At 52.7% G+C, this 20,854-nt stretch overlaps 1 protein-coding gene across 2 annotated transcripts in view; it reads right to left on the minus strand.

The window, feature by feature from the left end:
• BCL9L (BCL9 like) overlaps nucleotides 1-18,279 on the minus strand; it is a 47,031-nt gene extending 28,752 nt beyond the window's left edge. The window contains exon 1 of one of the 2 annotated variants that reach the window (XM_063417718.1): nucleotides 18,027-18,279. The gene's annotated coding sequence lies outside the window, so the exon portion shown is untranslated. The remainder of the gene's footprint in view (nucleotides 1-18,026) is intronic. The other variant, XM_063417717.1, reaches the window with a different exon arrangement.
• Between the last annotated feature and the right edge of the window lie 2,575 nt (nucleotides 18,280-20,854).

Below are 20,854 nucleotides of genomic sequence, written 5' to 3' on the forward strand. Positions count from 1 at the left end.
TGCTCACTCTCATGCAGCCCCCTTGCTGAAGTACACAGAAGCCAGTCAGACTGGAGAATTTGCTGCGTTGTATGCATTTGAAATAGCAACGATCAATACAGAAATTAAGAAAATCTGTCTCTGAAGCCAGCCGGACAATTTGCGTTTGAAAACTTAAAGGAGTAGCCTCCTTTATTTACAGCTGAGTTTTACTTCTGTGGGGCACCACATGCTCCAGCACTCAGTGACCCGCTGCAAGCTGGGACACACTGAGATCCCACGACTTGTCATGATCTGTCACACAGTTCAGGCTGGAACTAAGGCTTGCCACGAGGAAGGAGGGAAGGAGCAGAGTGAGTACTTAGATCACACCTGGTCCACCCCCTGCATCATCTCTACTCTGAGAATGGGTCACAAGGCTGCCCACAGATGGGGCTACATAATTTGGATGCCTAGGAATTAAAGATGTTGATGGCCAAATTACAGGCCACAGCAAGAAAACCACCCCTTGTGCTCCTGTTCTCAAGATACATGGTGAGCAACCCAACAGCAGGAGGTGCTTGAAATCTGGCCAGCTGCCCATGCAGACTGCCACCAAAGCTCACACACCCCTGGTTCCCCCTTGACAAAAGAGCATCTTGCCCCTCTACAAGATGTTGGCTATTCACGAGTGTTGTTGTCTCCCATCCTCCCAGTGGAAGAGACAACTTCAGGGCACATTTCAACCAGACCATCCTTATAACACAGCAGCCAGGAAAACACTCAGGAACCTCACACAGCTTCCAGCCCCCTGAAAGCCAGCCCATGGCCAGCAAGACTTCTGGGTGTCAGTGTCTAAAGGAGACTTGATTCTCAGTTTCCATCTTCCCAGGCCTGGCCTGCATGGCCTTGGGCAAGGCACTTCACCTATCTAATTGCCTGTACGATAGTAGATGCTGTCATCAGCCTGCAAAGGCCTGAACACAGCAGGGAGCTCCCTCTCCTTCCAGGCAGCATCACTGAGAGCAGAAGCAAGAAGGCAAAGCCAGGCTGCCCTCCTGCACCTCCTCTCCCTAGGCTGATTCTGAAAATAAAAAACAGCTTCCACTTGTCCCAGCCCCAAGAGAGAAGAAGGCAGAAAGAGGTTTGTTGTAAATACATTCAACTGTCGCTAAGTGAAGGAGAAAAAAATCTAGGGGAAGCGGGGTGGAACAAGGGAGGGGACAAAACCGCATTTTTACTTCTGGTGGCCAGCCAGCTGACTGACTCAGCCAGTTTGGTCGCTTGCCATATAGATTTAAAAACAAAAGCAAGCCTTGGAGAGAAGGGGGTTCAGATGAATGTGCTTTTTTCTTGTGTATTGAGTAAATCCTAGACCAGCCCAAGACATGTTTAGGAAAATGGCTTCCCTGCCTCATTGTGCCCAGGGGTACAGCAGAGAGCAAGGCACAGCACAGGTCTGCCAGTGCCAGGGCAGTGTGAGACTCCTGCTAAGGCACTTTGCTCCTGGCAAACCACTGGGTCTGAAAAAGAAGGGCAGTGAAAGCCTAAGGCTCCAGGGCTACCTTCAGAGCTGGTGTCCTCCAGCCACCTCAAGGACTAGGAAGTCCGGTCTGAGTCCCGAGGCAGGTGTCACCTGCCTGAAGGGTGGCACTGCCAAGGCTAAGGTGACCTGCTCCATTCAATGTGTCCTACATCTGCTGGGAAGAGGGCTGTGGAGTCTAGGCTGCCTGCTGCTGCAGCTGCTCTCTGGCTATGGGCTACAGCTGCATTCTGTGGGCACCTCCTCACCTTCGTCTGCTCCTCATCAGAATGTGCACAGGAGGTGGGAGGAGCAGGGAAGAGGTGTTTTCAAATACCAGCTCTCATTTCATTTATCTGGATCCCATAGTGCCCATGGCATGGTAGCCACTCGTAAGAGTGTTCTGTTCCCAAAGTGCTGTACAAACAAAAACACGTGCTCTCCACACCCTTTGCAGCAACTCAACATGCTGGCATGTTCAGCACAGCACCAGACAGGCAGTGCTCACTGCTCCACGCCAACTCGGCACTTCCATACAACTGGATGGTCACGAAATCCTATGTGAATAAGCAGTTCTTGGCACTTTCCAGCTGCAGCACTCATTACAAACACTAGCTGGTGAAGGAAGCCTCATGAGCCTCCCACGCAGTGATCTCCCATAGAAACTGGCCAGCCTCCCTGGCAATTAATCCGTCGCTCACTGCAGGGAGTGCAGACAGAATAAGTTACCTAAGAAGCTGACAACAGGTAAGGACAAACCCTGCTCCTATTCCCATTTCTAGATAGTAGAACTGAGGCAAAGAAAAACCAAGGCCCTGTCCATAGATGCCCCAGCCATCAGCAAGGCCAAGAAGAAAACCTTTGCTCTTTAGTTCCCAGTCTCCAGCATGGACAATAAGACAATACTGAAATATCTTCCATCAGCAGAGGCCCAGTGGCCCCACAGGGGCTCAGGAGTGCAGATGTGCACCCTGCAAGTGAGGGAAGCAGGTGCAGGATTCCCCCAGGGATTACTGCAGCAAGGCACCTGGGGAGGCTGCTGCTGCCTGCACTGTCTCATGCAGGAAGCAGGCAGACAGACGCAAGTGCAGTGGCCAAGCAGGATGGGACCGGCCACTGCAGGGCGAGGGACACTGTTCATGAACCACTGGCTGGAGCTCTCCCCAGCCTTCAGCATTCCCCAAAAAGGCCTGTCTCACCTTATAGAGGTGTTTCGGGCTTGAGCAGGAGAAGCACAATATGGGGCTAGAGAGAGGGTAGGGGAACGACAGGCAGAGGTTTGCAGTGAGCTAAAAGGGAAGATTTAATAACTGTTGGAAAAAATGGCTGCTTTATTGCAGGCAGCTTGTAAACCCTGGAGCCTGAAGGTCTGGGAGTAATTTCTCCCTCCCACGTGCTGGGCTCAGTTTGTACTGGGGGTCAGAGGCCAGTGCTTTTCCAAAGCATTCTGGGACACATGCCAACTGGAGCAGGCTGCTCAACACTACTCCTGTAGCAGGGTCTGGGCTTTGAGCAGCAGGCTGGAGCTACTATTAACCCTTTGCAGGGTGATTTCTCCCCTCCCCCTCTCCTGGCTCCATCCCTCCAATGCAGAGAACACAGCTGCTGCAGGCCCACTGAGGCCACCCCACAAAAGTCTGGGCTAGGGAGGCCACTGGCCCAAAAGGGCCAGCTGGTGCTTCGGTGTTGCCCAGGGCCTGTGCTTAGCTCCCTGTGTGCTAGCTCAGCCTGCTCCTGACCCACTAGTGACAGAGTGCTGCTTGCGGGTCCAGTCCAGGAGTTGGACTCCTTGCAGAGGAAAACAAGAGGCCAGAAGAGTGACAGCCATGCACTTGGGGTAAAGTCTTGCACCAGCCTTGACACAGAGGGAATGGTAACTCAGGAATGCACCCAGCACCACCAGGAGAGAAGGGAGAAGAGCCAGGTACTGCTCTCCTTGAGCCCAGCACCAGTCTCTGCATTCCATACAACTACACCTGCCATACCACTTCACTCTGGGAAGCTTTTGGGCACAGTCACAACCAGAGGCACTAACCGAGGCACCCACAAGAGGGAGTGCTCCTATGGCCAGGATCCTGATGGACTCCTGGTACTCCTTCCCTGCTCAAAGGAGCAGAAATCTCCTGAGCCCTAGTGCTCCCTCTGCCTCCAATTATCAGTGCTTTCTTCTCAGGATAACATCGTGCCGACCTGCCTCCCCCTGCACTCTTTCACTGGTCTCCTGGGGGAGGCAAAAATTGGCCTCCACATGGCACCTTCTGCTTCTCCTCAGCATTGGGTAAACACCAGAACCCACCAGTCCTTGCCTCTAGCTGCTGCTGACATTCCTATTCCTCAGTGGGGGCTTTAAACGTTGCCTGCCATAGCCCTCTAACCTCCTTAGCCATCTTCTCCTAGGCTCTGAGACAGGGTCTAGATGGCTTGGGAAAGCATGGCTTTGCTGTGTCACCCCTGAGTTGCAGCAGCTCTGGATCACCTGTGCAGGCAAGAGCATGGCTTCCTGCAGCATTTCAGCTTCCCCTCTCAAGGATGTTTGTGAGTATTTCTGGCCTGCAACCCAGACCCTCTGCCCCCATCCCACTGAGTATTTGCCAGCACAAAAAGAAGAGAGCTCAGTTCTGTTTCTCAGTGGCATCTCTCACCTCCCTCTCAAACACACGCCTTTGCTTCATTTCCTTTGTGCTCAGTGCCACACCAGTGAGAAGAACGGACCTGCGGCTACTGCCCAGGCAGACAGCAAACCCAAGCACTTGACTTGGGCCTAGCTGCTGGATATGCTCCAGGCTCTTTCCTTCTGTGCAGCAGCACTGGGCCCAGCTGCCACAGACTGGCACCCAGAAGTGTGCTGACAGGTGCACCTTGGCCCTGCCTGCCATGCAGCCCCTGGGCTCGCTGTCAGCCAGACATTCCAAAGCTCCGATCTCTATGCCATATCCATCACGGGCATTCAGATGATTTTTCAGGCTCCTCCAGCAGCATTTGCATGGCATCCACACAGCTTCTGACACCAGGCACAGTCCTACTAACCAAACAGGGGGGCCAGAACCAACTGTCAGTGTGTGCCAAGCAATACTTCTCCACATAACAACAAGCTTCCTCCAAGCTGCCAGGGCGGATCTGGCTGTGCCTCTGCACTCCTCCACCGCAAAGATGGTCATATGATGATCGCTTCTCCCTCCAAACACAGAGCTGTGCCTTCTTGTCTAAATCAGTTCAAATTGTGCTTACATCTTGCTGATCCAGGTATAAAATGGCAATTTTGCCTATTGGCTTTGTTTATCCCATCTTTCCAAGCTCCTATTTTCATGTCCCACCTGCAGTCCCTCCAGCCCCTTCTTCCAAAACTGCCTTTACAGTCAGAGCTGCAGAATCCTCTTTCATCCTCTACCATCCCTTCTGACTAATCTACATACCTCAGCCCTTCTTCTGGGCATGTCCTGAGGTCAGCGACAGGCATTGCCTTCATGCTCCCAGCTACTGCTTCACTGGTTTCAGGAGAAAGGGCGTTTGCTACGCTTCTCATGCCTACTTCATTAAATCATTCTGCTCCATCTCTCCCAGCTCCTCTGCTCTCCAGAGAAGTCTCCAGGCTAGAAGCATACAAGATGCAGCCAGAGCATCTTGGCAATTGTGACTTAGAGAACTGCCTCGGCTTGGGGTAAAGATCTCTTAAGTTACTGCCACACCTTCTGGTACCAAATGCTAGTACCCACAGATGGGAACCTGGTGCAGCAGCACTGAGAGACTGAACCCACAAAAATGCCACTTTGCCAGGTGCTTCCTACTGCCAAGATGGCAGGACTATCAAGCCAGGATGTTACTCTCAGGAGACAGAAACCCACAGCCCTGTAGACATCCACATCCAAGGAGCACATCATCCCACTACTTGGCCAGAGCAGAAAGCAACAAAAGCCCTTGTCTCCTGGAAGGGGCTGCATGCATACCTGCAATAGTGAAATTTGCCTCCCTTTGTTGCATGTGACATACTCAAGCCAGACTCCAGCCCAAAGCATCCAGCTCTGGCACCAGGGTTGCAGTTCACATGCTGACCTAGCCACATCTGCTCTAGTCAAATGGCTCCAAGCTTTTTGCCCCAGACTCCGTGCCTGCCCCAGTCCCCAGCTGGAGCCCTGTCAAAGAGAGGGCTGCCCGTTTGAATCATAAGCCAGAACCCGGTATGCATCACCTTTAATAAGCCTTTCTCCTCCAACAGGCACCCTGAATTTTTTCAACTATGGTCTTGTGGAGCAGAAGGCTGCTTGGAGCCAAGCCAGCACCAGGGAAACCATCATTTCAAGGTCCTGCGAAGGTGCATGTAAGAGCAGAAGGGAGCTTTGGTCGGGTGTGCAGGGCTGACGCAAAGAGCAGGCTGTTTGCTGGGAAGCTGCTGCTGCTTGCCAGGAGGCAGTGGGGGAGGAGGCAGCAGATGTCTGCAGACAGCATTTGCCGAGAGCCTGCAGCACTCCAGCACAGTGAGGGGAGGAAGGCAGCGGCTGGTGCCACTGCTGCTGCACTGTAATGGAACAGGATAAACACGACAGGGTCCACTGAGAAAGCTTATGCTGCTTTTCCCTACGATAACCACTACTTCAGCAATAGGAAGTGGGAGTCCTGGCACCTCAGCTGGGGTTAGAGAAAGACTTCAGGATGACTGCTGAGAGATCTCAAATGCAGGAGGAAAATCCCTGTCATGAAAACTGCAAGACCCTTTTTGTCCTGGAAGCAGTGGCAGCTGCAAACCTCAGCACAGCTGTTGTGCTGGGGCCAAGTCTGTCTGCAGGGCCCTGGGCAAAGGCAGTGTGCCACAGCCCATGAACTGCCTTTACTCCTGGCATACACAACAGCTGGACACTCACAGTGAGAGCCCAGACAAGTGCCTAAGGGTGGATGCACACCAGAAAGAGGAACAGAGGACAGTTCTGGCTGCAGCCTCCCCTTTTGAGCACTGGAGCCAAAAGGGGACACCACTTTTGCCCCCCCTCTCTTTGCAAATGGAGGACACTGAACAAGGCCACCAGCACTGTGGCAGTCAGCCAGTGAGCCCAATCCCAGACACTTTTGTTGCAAGCCTGAGTTGCCGGTGAGGCTCCAAGTCAGCCCATGTGATTCTCATTTCCTGCCTCTGGACAGGGGAGGTTGGCTTTTTCCCCATCCCACAGCAGCGAGGCTGACCAGAGGAGCTCTACAACCAGAAGCTATCTTGCTACTACCCCTCCCTCATGGGTTCTGTCCTGAACCTGAAAAGTGGTCAGCCAAGCAGCATTGGGTCTGACAAGTCATGCAATGATGGGAAGCAGAACTTAGAAAATTGGTCCCTTGGCACTGGGATCCCTGAGGGCAGTGGCAGGTCCCAGGCAAACCATCCTACCAATCAGAGAGGATCCTCACCATCACCAGTGACTACAAGACTCTCACTCAGTCACTGTCCAGACTGTTCAATGGGATCTGAGGACCCTCAGAAAAGCTGGCATTTACCCATTTCAGACTGAGAGGAACTGACTTCACCCAGAGGAGTAACTGTGGCTCATTAAGTGATACCATCCACAGGTTTGTTCAGATCAAATCAAGCAGTTCCTGGGTTCTTCCTACAGCATACTGAGGTGCAGTCTGGCACTTGGGTCCACTTGAGTCCTCTTAGAATAAAAATTAACTGATATGCAAATCAGACAAGGCACTAGACTAGTCTACTGGCCAAGGGCAATGCAAAGATAGATTTTTCACTCTTTCAATGCTACAATCCCAACTCCCCCACACTCCTTTCCAAGCCCAGGGTCAGCCATTAGCCATGGATCACCAGAGCAGGGAGGATCCCAGAGAGACACACCTTGTATGCAAAAAAGAGCCTGGATGGCACACGTTCTTGAGCCAGGTCCCAGCTTTGCCTCATCCCCTCCCTGATCATCAGCATGTCATGTCTGGCAGAAGCACTGCTGGGCTCTCACCTCAAGCTGAGCCACTTGCACACAATTCGAGTCGAAGTACAGGCACATCAGTATCTGTGCCCAGGGAGGCAAGGAGGTAGCAAGAGAAGTAGTAGCCTGACTCCCTGGAGTGTTTGCTACTGGGGTTCTCCTGTTGGTTTCCAAGGAAGATCAACTCTTTGCATACCCCTGGCAGCTTTTCCAAAAACACTGCAAACAGCCACCACAGCCCCAGCCACTGGACCAGCCACAGAGAGAAACAGCCACAGATCAAACAGTGAATGAGTAGTCACCCTATATGCTCAGGACCAGGTCTCAGAAGAAGGCCAACGCCAAAACATGGCATTTCTCTTGGATATGCTCATCTCTTCTTTCTCCCCTTCCAACTAACTAACCACCAACCAGTTACCCTCTACTGCAGTCTTGCTTCAACCAGAGGCTGGACAAAGCAATTAACTTCTCCATCTGGTTGCAGTGAGATGAATACAAACATCATCACCCAGACAAGGAATCAGCAGCCCTGATCAATGTCAACATCATCCCTTTCCAGTGAAAGAGCTCGGAAAATGGCACTGCCAGCATCGGCCTCAGAAACAGAAATCCCATGGTGGCTGGTTTCCTTCACTGGTGTTAAACCCACTGTGGACCTTCATGGACCCCTCCAAGGTACTGTAGGCTGCTATTAGGAATTCTGGGGAAAGGCCTCATCAATGGCAGCCTATTATTGGAACAGCATCAGAAAAATGCCTGGGGCCCTTAAACTATGGTGCAAAAAAAAAAAAAAGGAAGACTAAACCCTATGAATATAAGAAATACATTTTAATCAGACTAGGACTTTGTGAAATTACTTTTGATTAAAAAGCATAATAAACTAAATGACAAATTATTTTCCACCAGTAGCTGAGTCTCTGAATATTCTGAAATCACAAGGTGAGATGAGAAGCAATTGCTTACAGGTAAGGTCCTGACCACACAAGCAGGTGGAAAAATCACTCTTCTCGGTAAAATAATACATCAGGGTTAAAATTATATCAAAATATTTGGAAATGGCTGGACACCTCTTTGCTGAAGCTCTGCTTTAGGCAAAGTAACTCCTATTTTAAGAACAACAAGATGTATACAATTTCAACTCATGAAACTGACTTTTAAAGAGCAAAAACAGGTTTGGGGTTTGGAAAGGTTTTTATTTGCTTTGATTTATTTTTCTTTCTTTCCTTTTTTTTTTCTTTTCTTTTTTTCTTTTTTTTCTTCCTTTTAAGTGAATAAGGACCAAAACTCACACTGAATTCTCCAATGAGGTGGGCAGTCTAGGCAGATCGTTACTGAACCTCTGACCTGTAGAAATGTTTTGGAAGGAGAGGTGCCATAGACTAAAGCACAGCCATGCCCCTGCACTTATCTGTACTTTCTTTGGGTTTGTACTGTTCTAACAGCAAAGAGGACAAGCAGGCCTTGGTCTTTTCTTTCCTAGTGTCAAGTTCACATGAAACAGGATTCCCCACTGAAAATTAGGAAACTAATTAAAGAGTACTAAACCATATATATGCAGATGGCATCACAGAAATAAATAACAGCTAAGTATTTAACTATTTTTTCAATAGTCTTCCCAGCAGCTTCCCACACATTATGAACTCTGAGAACAAGCTGGAATGGAAAAGCTCATCACTGCAAGAAGCCAATAGGAGGGCCACTCTCATAATTCCCAGCAGCAGAGCGAAGGTGCTTGGCCTCTCCCGTCAAATGTAATCTCAGCTTCTGCACATGAGCCCAAAGAAAGTAGAGAGGATATATCACTAATTTCTAAGGTGGAGGAGAAGTCACAGCCATGAGGAAGTGCTTTCTCTCCTGCCCAAAATAGCAGAAAGCAGGGGATGAGTACAGCAATGAAAAAAGGGAGAGTAGGACACAATTCTGGTGCCCGCATCCCACTCTTAGGGCTACCAGGCCTGCACAGGCTGCCAAATCAAATAGCTATCCAAGCCATGCTCCTGACAAGTGTAACAGGCAATGCCCTCAAAGCAGGACCATTGTGAGGCTCCTTCCACCCAGAGCCATCACTGCCCATGTATGATGCTTATCCACAACGACTGGCAGCAGCTGACGCCTATGGATCGCACAGAAACCTTGATCCCTCCCACTGGAGAAGCTCCACAACTCCCCAGGCTGCTGCATTTTTACAGGCTCCAAACAAAACCCCCATCCCAATCTCCATAGATGCATTTTCACCATTGGAAAGGGATCTGGGACACTGGGAGGATGGAAAGGACCAGCCTGTACCCTTAGTGCCTCTCCAGACAGAAGTACTTGTTGGGAGATCCATGACGTAACTGGTGGGCTCTCCTGAAGGAAATCAGACAAATGAAAGGGCAGATTTTCAGCATTTCACCAAGAGGGAGTTTATCCAAAACAGAGGGCTCCTTCCTCCTTTCTCAGCACCATCTTACAAAGGGAAGGCAGGTAAGTCACCATTTATTTTGGGTCCCAGTTTTTCTTTTGTAACACGGTTTCTCATCCAAAGGGGGAAACTACACAGGACTATCCCTCTTGGGTCAAACATTGTGCTGGCAACACCTGCATTCTTTGCCCTATACCCACAACACCCTGCCTGGGCACTGTGCTATCCACTGATAAGGAACCACGAGCACAGCACCTGGTGGCAATCCTTTCCCTGAGCCTTGGAGACCAACACGCAGCATGTCCACGTGGCCTGCAACCACAGCAGAAATAAAATTACTGCCATTGAGAAAAAGCATAATTAGCAAAGATTGAACAGCCAGTGGCTATGCTGGCAGCTGGAGGGAAGACACTGACCACCACCTCCCTGCAGCAAAGGACTCACTGCTTCCTGTGTCCATGGTGCATCCACCAAGAGCCCTGCAGGTCTCTCCCCCACTGTGCCTACTACAGGAAGATGCACAGAGTCCGCTCACCCTGATCACTAGAAAGTGTATAAACTACCATATACAAAATCCTTCCTGTCTTTTCCAGACTCATCACACCTTCTCTCAACTGGGACCCCCTCATAAAAGTAAAAAGAGACAGGCCTTTCCTGGCATTTCCTTTTTCTGAAAAGGCTGTAAAATTTTCCAAGCACAGCTAAAGCCAGAGCAAAGTTTGTCAGGAGCTCAGCTCGTTAGGCGGCTGCTCAAGGAGCCCCGCGGGAGGCACAGGCTATGTAATTCAAAACATCTTGGGCCCTGGAAAAGAAAATAGAAACCAGGCTATGAGAATGAGGGGGGCAGCTCCAGCTCCAGTGTAACCCCTGCTCTGGGAGCGCCCCAACTGCAGAGCTCAAGCAGAGCTACAGCCCCAGCAGAGGCACTGCGGCCAGCCCAAGTGGAGCTGGCACCAGGCAGAGGAAATTCCAAGCCTGTTGCTTCTGGCAGCCACACCGGGCCCTGGCTAGATCCTCGGCAACCTGGAAACCAGCTACTCAGCAATTTTCCTGCCATCCAGAGGACTCAGTCTGAACCACAGTTTCACTTCCCCCTCCCTGCCCAAGAGGCAGGGAACACCAGAGGCAAAAAAACATTAGCTCAAAAGCTGTCATGACCTAAGTCCCCCAAACTCCTCTGCTCTAGGAGGACAGTCTGGAGCTGCTGCTATCACCCCCAATCCCGCCCTTGTGGCATCTGGGGGTGGACAGAGCAGAGGAAACTTGCTTGGACTAGCCCTAGGTCTCCTCAGTTCCTTTTGCTCCTTGCCAGAGGAAAGTTCAAACAAGGCTGCACAGAGGCAGGACACAGGCAGCTTTCAGCCCAGCCTAACTGCCACGCTTAAGGCTTGCCTGTGGCTGGACCTGCTCCGTTCAGGCCCTGTCTGGCCCAATCCTCTGCTACAGATCAGTGCTGGAATAAATCCTGCCAAGGAAGTGGTGAAAGCTCCAGTGCTGCAGGGGTTTCCACACCCTTTGCCAGTTTTATGTTGATAAGAGTTGACCAGAGATGCAGCCCTTCTGCTCAGTTACCACCCTTCAGAGCTCCCCATCTACTTCCTCCCCACCCTGATTAGAGAGACCTAGAGTATGGGTTGTTGGGATCCTTGCCTTTTATAAGCCACCTTTTTATAAGCCAGTATCCTTTCCCAGCTGCAGCCTTTCTACAGGCCTGAAGCCCAGCATGGCAACAAGAACAAAGCAGCAGTCATTGTACCCACTGCTGGAGCTCCTGCCCATCTGAAGGAGAATACAGCTATTCACTGATACATAGCTATTTAGCAGGCTCTTTCTTCCAAAGAGTATACTAAGATTTTACTTTCTATTAGGAAGACTGCAATGTTTCAGAGACCCTGCCTGCAGAACCAGGTAACTGATGTAGACCTGATCAGACAGGTACCATGCTTTGGGTGGCAAGGAAGACTGTTCATGATGCAAACTTCAGCAGGGGATACACTGCAAGCAGAGTGAACCAGGACTCCTAACATAAACCCTTTGGAGAACGTTTGGTATGGCCCTCCAAAGAAAGGCACAGCATTCTTGGAGAGCAGCATTTCTTTGCAGGGTGAACACCGGACAAGCACCACGGTGCTCCTTGGGAGTACCAGAAGCTCCACTTGGTAGACAAGGACATAGTTTGCAACTCTGCTGTAATCACACGAGTCATACCTTTCTAACTTCAGCTGGGCAAATCTTGCTGGAAAACTCAAAGATGCACAGGGCACTGAAGATACTTCAAGAGAGAAGCTCCTGACCTCCAGCTTCTCAGAGGAATAGAAAACCCTGCTTATGTCTTGAATAAGAGGCTGAGACCCAGAGAGCCAACAGAGCAGGAATGATGAGTAGGAACTGGTCCTAGCTTCTGTCCCTAGCTCTGCCACATATTCCCTTCCTGTCTTTCGTTAAGTAACTTCCTTTCACTTTTCCTGCCAGCCTCTATTTTGGAGGTAAAAAAAAGCAAGCCCTTGCTTCTGCAGAGTGCTTAAAACCTCTTCTGTTCTGTGACAGGGCAGATTGCTGTGGCCAGAGGCTGCAAGACACCCAGCAGGCAGGAGCCATGCAGCTTGCACAAACCCTAGCAGAGCCTGGCATTTCCCATGCTTACATTTTGAGAGGCATAGAGTCTGTAAACAGTCAGTGCCACAGAGCATCTTCTACATAAACCATATCCTGGCCCATTCCTCTTCTCAGCCACAGGAGTAAGAGCTGAGCAAGGAAAAGGAAAGCTGGTTACCTGACCTGTGACAGGAAGAGCAGTGCAACTGAACACAGCACTGCTGTAGACAGTACACCTTGCGAGGATGTGGCTATTAAACCAGTAGCAGCAAGGATGGGGAAGGTCCAGCAATACCAGGGGCAGGGTTAAACAGGGAAAAAAAAAACACAACAAAATAAAACTTAAAAAAACCAACCCAACCATCACCCTGAAGAGGCACAATGGTGAAGATCTGCCTGAGGAGCATAGCCCTCCTGCTCCTTAGAAGATCCATCCTGTGGCCTCCCACATACTTTGAGAAGAAAGAAGACAAGTAGGCATAGGCAGAAACAAGGAGCACTCTGTGGTTTTACTCAGTATTTCAGTCCATCTCTCACTCAGGAGGAGCTCTGCTTTGCCTTCCAAGTCTCGCCCTCTCTGGCATGGATCACAAACCTGGCTTCTGGCCCAGGACTTGGCTCCAGCAGCTCTCATCACCAAACAGGGTGACGCCCCACCTCTGGGCACAGTGCACAGCGCAGTCCTAAAGCCATCTTGAGGCTATTACCCAGCATCAGAAGAGGCTCCCCATTATCCTCCAGCTGGGATTCCAGGCATCCAGAGTTGTACCTGAAAAACCCAACACCCAAACATAGCTCCAGCTCTTTGGGGGAACAAAAACCCAGCATCAAAGTGCCATTTTCTATAGTGGCTCCAGCTGAAGCTGCCAGACAAGCTGCCCGAACTGGGGAGTCCTGTCTCCCAAAGATGCCTGAGCACAGCTTGCATGTTCCTCTGCCTTGAGCTGCCGAGAAAGAGGCAGCAGGATGATGCCAGGTGAAGGCATTGCCCTCCCATCGTAGGCAGTGGGAACGGGGCTGGAAACCACAGCCTGATGCACCCATTAGACAATCCAGCAAGGATACAAGGGATACATGGAAGCCACCTGTGCCCAGATACCAGTAGCTGTCAAAGAACCAAACCACCTCTTCATAAACAGCTGAGCAAGTGGGAAGCAGGCTCCATTTCACTGACTGTGCCCAGCAGGTACACATTCAGCGAGAGCAGAACAGGTTACCATTTCTCTCTTCAGGGGACTGCAGCCCATTATCCTCACACTGGTTTCTCCAGTTCCGGGTTGTAGCTGGCATCAAGGCAACCCTGTTTATTTCAGAGTCATATCGTCTTAGATGGCCCATCCCACACTTTGGAAGAGGGGCAGCAGCAGCATCAGGTCCAGGCCCAAGCAAGCAGGACTTGGAACTAGTCAGGATGCCCAACAGCAGCGCACCCATTTCCAAGGCTTGGTACAGGCTTCAGGATAGCCATGCCAAGACAACCCATGCTCCATCTTCCTGCCACACCATGGCCCATGCTGTCCTGGGGACCAACAAGCACTGATCTGCTGGTCAAGGATGCAGGGAGCGAGCAGGACTCCTGACAAGCTGCCTCGCCAAAGAGCAGCTTTGTCTTAAATCAGAAGCAAGTACCAGTGACACTAACTGCTTCTCCTACACTATCTCCTGCTGAGTATAACCCTGTGGCAACTGCAAACACTATTGTGAACTGGTCCCAATTAGAACAAAATCTGTTGTCACCCTCTGAGTTTCATATAAGATCAGGTAGGAAGAAAACAAAACCAGTTCCCTGTTCCAAGGAAGGGTGCAATGCTAACCAGGTGACCTGCAACAGTGTGCCTCTCATCCATGCCATGTGGTTTGTCTGGTGCTTTCTCCCCAGGAGAGGCTGATGAAGTGCAAAATACAGCAACAGAAACTGTTGCCCACCAACAATACCATGCCCACCGATGTCCAGTAACAGTTCCTGGGTGCCTTCCACTCAGGGCTGCCAGAGGTGGTGAAGAAATGAAGCCAAACCAAAGCAGCAAAGATTGGCCCATTGGAAATCAGCACACAACTTCAAAATAGAAGTCAAGAAGAACTGAGGAATATCACTGCAGCCATCCTCACAATCTGCACCACACAGAACTGCTGAAGATGCACAACTGAGAAGTAAAGCAGCCACAACACTTCCTAGGTGTATTTTTCCACAGCTTTAGCTCTATGAGAAGTCTCATAGGGCAACTAAATCTCATAGAGATCAACTACATGACGTCAGAATTCACAATTCCCGTCATCCTCTGGAAACACAGGATCACACACGAGAAAATGCAGGAAACACAGGACCACACCAGAAAATGCATTTGCCAGTCAACATCTTCCTGGGAGAAAGGCGAGCTGACTGACACCAAGTCCTGACCTGCATTAGATTCTGATTTTCCAGAAGAGTGTGCTGGCAATCCTCCTTGCACTTCACTGATACAGTTTAAATAACACTGACAAAATATTTCTGCATTTGTACATCATATTGCTAAGATAGCTCTACCCTGCATTATATTATATATCCATGCATCTACATACCACATTTCATTAAAAATGTCAAAAGTATTCAAACACAGCACAAGATTCCGATGTGCCCTCTCTCCCATGCCCTCCCCACCTCCCCCCCCAGGGCACTGGCATGATGCTGGGTCTCAGCCGAAAGAGCAACAGCATGGGGAAAATTACATTTTCAGAGCAAGCTCTGGGCTTCTGCCTGGCTAAGGCTGTTGGGGGACAGCTGACATCCCAGGGAGGAGGCAATGACAGAAGCTCAGGAGCAGGCTCACAGGTGGAACAGACTGCTGATGCATTCTCAAACAGGAACAGCAAACTTGTGCTTTTCCACATGGGACTTATTCTCCCAGAAGAAACCAACTTGAGAGATCTGTTGGGCAGAGTATTAAAACTGGATGGAGCCCTAAGGAATTAAGTGCTGGAAGCCAGTCTGTGCCTTCTCCAGGAAATGACTAGACCTGAGCAGATTAAAACCCATTACAGCAGCACATCTGGACATCCGAGGAACACAGACACATCCTCGAGTGCTTTGACCGCTAAGAACTTCACCTCCTAGCAGCAGCAAAACCTGATGCAATCACCTGAGACAGGGCAAAGAAGCAAGGGCTGTTCTGATGCCAATTTTGAACTGGACACTGTACTGACAAGACATGGGGCTGAAAGAGACAGAAAACAATCCCAGGACCCATCCTGGGACCCTGAAACCAGCTGAAGAGTAACAAAGAGCAACATCTCTACAGCAGTAAGAAACAGCCACTGGTTGAGACACAGGTGATACTCCCCACAGAGGGAACCAAGAGCCTCCTCTCCAGCTACCCCTCCTTTCCACATCCCTTCACACAGCAAGTGCTGACAGAAGGGAAAGCACTCACAGTGTTCAGCAGGAGCAAACAGCAGGGGAGAGAAGAAAAAGCAAAAGTTTTTTTTCCTCCCCAAAACAGCAAGTATGGAGAACACAATGCCAGCTGGGTTGACAACCTGATAGAAAAGTCAAAGACTGAGCTGAGCTTGGACCTCAGAAACTCCAGGCCAGTATGAGCAAAGTCCACAGTTCATGAGCTGGAGTTAGCCTGGGACTAAAGTGCAACTCCAGCACATCTTTGGCAGCTGCCCTGGAGCAGCATAGCCAGGATGCCTGCTATGTCCAGCTTTCTGATGGCCCAGTTGCTTCACACAGCTGTCTGTCCCCTCTGTCACACAGTGGCCAGAGAGCCACCTTCCAACAGCAACACAGTGAGATGCAAAAGGGCTTAAAAGTACAAAACACAACTACTTTACTTCCATCAACTGAACAACAACTGTGGTTTCTAGTTTCTAAGCAGGCTTTCCTTTAGCTGCTGCCTGTTTGTTTCTTTTCAGTGGCAGAGATCTGGAAAGAGGAAATGGACTTTCAGGGGGAGGGAGACACAGTAATACCTACAACACTGCACCACAGAAGACACCGTGGACTTTCTAGGTAATGAAGATGCATGTCAGGGTGGCAAGGAGCAACCAATCCCACCACCTGCTCAGCTAAAACGGCAACACACACATTAAAAAACGAACACAAAGGTTCTTCAGCACTTAGGTTATGAATGCTCTGGAAAAAGTCCCAATGGAGCAGGCAGCACACCGATACTCTAATCTTTCCACCAAGGAGAATCAGGTAGCAACATCAACCTGGACATTTCTCCACATGTACCAGCCTTGGGTGTGTATTACATACCCATGTGCAGTGGCAGCCAGCATTATCACAGGCACCAGAGTCAAAGGAGGTCTTGATTCAGCACCAACACAGCCTTGCCAAGTGACCTTGGGCAAATCACTTCCTCGGTGACTCACTGTTCTTATCCCTGCTGCCACCAAAGTAGCAAAGCAAGGCACACACACAACCCATGTACGTGACTGATGGATGGAAGGAGCTGCATGTCATTACTGCATGCCTGGCATGAAATTGCATTTCAGTAGGGTAACGAGTGGTAGCCACATTCACAGAACAGATCCTGCAGGTTAAGAGTGTGTAGCTAAGGCTCCTGTAGCATCACTCTGCAGCCAACAGTGCATGGTTGTCCTCTGTGCCATGCTGTCGGCAGCCCTTTGCCGCCCTTTGCCTGGCACAGCCAGGACACTACCGTATGCTGCCGCAGCCTGACACCCCGTCAAACGGAGCTGCCCCCAAGGCGTGCAGACGCTGCCGCACAAAACAACACAACAGCCTGCCCTGTCATGTAGCATTACTTATGTGTTCAGATATGCATCCTTCTCGCATTTCTATTCCAGCAAGTGGTTGCTAGCAGAGCGGGGCTGGAACAAGTTCACCACCTGCTAAAGACACGTCCCTAATACAATGCAGGGGAGGTTTTGTTACACTGGTTCCTTTCTGCGTGCAAGGAAAATATGTACGTAGACGTGGTGTTTCTCTCGCTTTTCTTCCAAGCTAACCATATGCCTGATTTACCTCAACGGGGAACCGAAGACTACCGAGTAGAACACCGCAAACAGAGGGGAAAGGTCTCCCCTGACAGTTAGGATAGGCCCTAACAGGAGTGTTTATTTAAACCCCACGTGAAATGTGGCCCCGCTCCCTGGGGCTTTAACAGCACCAATACCGTCTTGCAAAATCCAGACCAGCTCCGGTAAAACCAAACGCAACCGACTAAGTTCTTTAAACCTAGAGAAAAGCCCCAGTCGAGGCACTTTTGTCCTCGAGGAACTGCCTGCAGCCGCAGCAGCTATGGATAACAAGGACCTGGGAAACGCTGTCCCCCAAAGACGTGAGAGCGAATGGAGAAGGGTCCCGCGGACCAGGGACAATGTGCAAGGCAAGCAGGGGAACTGACAGCTCATCCGCAGCCGGCTGGACTCGGCGGGTAGGCCGAGCCGAGGCCGGCGCCGTCCCCCCATCAAGTTATCGCCGCCCCCGGGAGCGGTGGTACGGCGTCTATCCCGGAGTCTCCGGCACGGACGGCGGATCCCGCCCGTCCCTCCGCCTAGATGACAGCCCCGAGGCGGGCCCGGCTGCGCGGGGCAAGGGGTCGGTGCGGGGGTGGCGCGGAGCCCCGGCTCCCGCCCGGGGCGGAACAATGGGACGACGGCTGCCCGGGCCTGGCGGGGCACTCACCTCGGCAGCTGCGGAGCGGCTCAGGGTAGGCCGGGAGAGCCCGCGGGGGAGGCGCGGCGCGGCTCCGCGGGCTGCTGGGGGCCGGCCAGCGGCGCGGGGCCGGCGGCGCGGGCCGCGCTCATGGCTCGGCCGCCCGCCGCAGGGCGCGGGGTCGGGGCCGCTGCCGGCGGCACCCCCCGCCCCGCCGCGCCGCTCCTTTCGCCGACCGAGCCGGCGGCTCCAGCCCGCGCCCGCCGGCGGGGGTGAGCGTCCGGCCGCGGTGAGCCCCGGCTGCCCGCCCGGCCCCGGGCCGCGGACGGCTTCCCCGCGCTGCGGCGGGCGGCCGGGCGCGGGCGGCGGGGAGCGGTGCCGGCGGGCGCGGCGGCCCGGGCGCGGGCGGGGGCGCCGTGGCGAGGGCGAGGCGCTGCGGGCCGAGTGCTCCTTTCTCCGCCGGAGCCTGAATAATCATTTGGAGAAACAGGATCATTCACTTTCCTCCGAGCCGGAGCCAGGCGCTGCCCTGTCAAAATAAAAGCCCCGCGCGCCGATTAACCGCTTCCTGGTCGCGGGCGCCCCGCCGGCCGCCCAGCGGCACCGCCCGCGACCGGCACCGCCGCCGGGGACCAGGATCGGCGCCGCCTCTCATTCCGGGCCTCTCGCGGCGAGCGGCCGGCGCCCCGCGAGTGGCCATCCAGGTTTCGCACACCCACGAGTCTCACAGACAGGTACGGGATGGCGCACGGGTCCCAGTACCGCCGGGACCTGCAGAATTGCATCCCACTCCTCCCCGCAACAGCACGGGCGCTGCTCCTGCTGAGCATCCTTCTGCCCTTTATCACCCGAAACATCGGCCTGCAAGCCACCCGTTCTGCTCAGGCCGACACCCCGCGTGTCCTGCTCTCGAGCCTCACTGTGCTGGGGAGGTCTCACACCTGATCCCCTCTTTACCGCATCTCCCGGAGCCTATGCGGGGTTGGACTTCAATCATCCTTGCGGGTGACTTCCAACTCAGGATATTTTCTACGCACAAGGCACAAGGACTGGCTTCAGTCATTGAGATGAGCAGCATGTTATCTTTACCGACAAGTTTTCCACGCATTAACCCCTCTCCTGCCCTGAACAACAGACTCCACAGAGGAGAGCCGCACAGAGCACACGCATACCAGGCTGTGGAGGCAGCCTGCCCGCTCCAAGGCAATGCCACCAGCATCTTAACCAGGACGTGTCACCTTCCTGCCTGAAGTGCACCAACCGCCCAAGAGTGGAGCTGAGAGGAGAGGGCCACTTGGCAGCATCCGCAGAGTTGCAGAGCTCAAGGTGATGTGGGGACAAGCAATCCAGCTCCACTGATGAGAGGCAGCGGCCTCGGTTGAAAGTCAACACAAGACTTGTCCCTCTGCTCACACCCGCAGCGCCCGAACTGGGGCGGAGGAGCCGCGCTGCCCCGGGAGCGGAGGCGGGAACAGCGGCGGTGCGGGACAGGGATGGGGGACAGGGATGGGGGACAGGGGCGGAGGTGTCAGCCCCAAAACCGGGGGCGGCGCGCGGCAGCGCCCCCTGCCGGGGCGCGGGGAGATCTCCCGCTGGGGCGGGGCAGCGAGCGCCCCGCCCCGGCACCGGCGGGCTCTGCTCCCCGTGGGCAGGCGGGAGGGGCTGGCGGCGGAACGCCGGACACCCCCATTCCCTACGGGCAGAAGAGGAGGATGCGGCGGAGCCCTCCTGTTCACCCGGGCAGACCGTGCTGCAGCGAGGCCCAGTGAAGAGCGACGGCCGCCGAAGGAGGGAGAGAGCGAGGGAGGAAGAAGCGCCGGCTGCTTCCAACCCCAACTCCAAGGATGCGACATCAGTCTTAGCAGGCGCCTCTTTGGCAGCTGGCACGGGGTGGCTTCGCCCCTTTGCAGAAGCGCCTATGGAAAGCACCTGAGGCTGAAGCAGACGGAAGGGGCGGGTTGCGGATGTTCTGGGTTTTACCTCGGAGGGCGGCGATCTGCACGAGTGGTCAGGCACTGGGAACCCCTTTGCATCGAGCATCATTTGCCACCCAAGGGAGATAGACCCCTCCACGGGACTGCTGAGGCCATATATCTCCCTGCCTCTCTGGTGAACTCCCAAGTGCCTCATCAACAAACAGTGACAGATTTTCACACTTTCATCCTTCCCAGTAGCAGCACTGGACTCATGTCCCTGCAGACAGCATGCACAGGCACAGTGGGTTAAAAACGTTGCCCAGCCACCACTATTTGGCATGACAGCTCAGTGCCAGAGGCAGACAGGCAGCTCCTTCCCTCCAGCCAGGTGTGGTGCATAGGGGACACATGAAACCGTCTGTCCTCCTCTGGGTCCTCTGGCTGCCTCTCTCTTCCCACTCATTCCCTGCAAGTTTCTAGGCTTTCTACATCACAGCCTTCCCTTCTTTCCCAGCCTGCACACACAAAAGTGGCAAAGCAAGACTGGGAGAGGTCAGCAAGAGGATCAGCTGCTGCTGGTTCAGCAGAGCCTCTACCTTTAATTAATATCTACCAGGCTTGCTACCCTCCCTGCACTTGATGATGACTCCCAGTCTCCCCTTCCCTCCTCTATAATTATGCCCATGCTAGGAGAGACAAGATGGGGGAGGAGATGGTGAAGCAGATTCCTTGGTGCTCCTCAAAGCCTCTCTCTGCCAAAGCTGCCACCACCACAGCAGCAGCTTATACCAGGAGCTGCATGGTACAGCAGCACCTTAGCAAGCCCCAGCCAACATGCCCAGACTTGGCTGTTACCTGTTCCTCCCTTGCACGGAGGTTTCCTTCCTTTGGACCACAAAACTTACATACAACATCCAAAACAGAAAAATCTCCCAAACTAGT

Source organism: Prinia subflava, chromosome 22, assembly GCF_021018805.1.
Source record: "Prinia subflava isolate CZ2003 ecotype Zambia chromosome 22, Cam_Psub_1.2, whole genome shotgun sequence".
Lineage (NCBI taxonomy): Eukaryota > Metazoa > Chordata > Aves > Passeriformes > Cisticolidae > Prinia > Prinia subflava.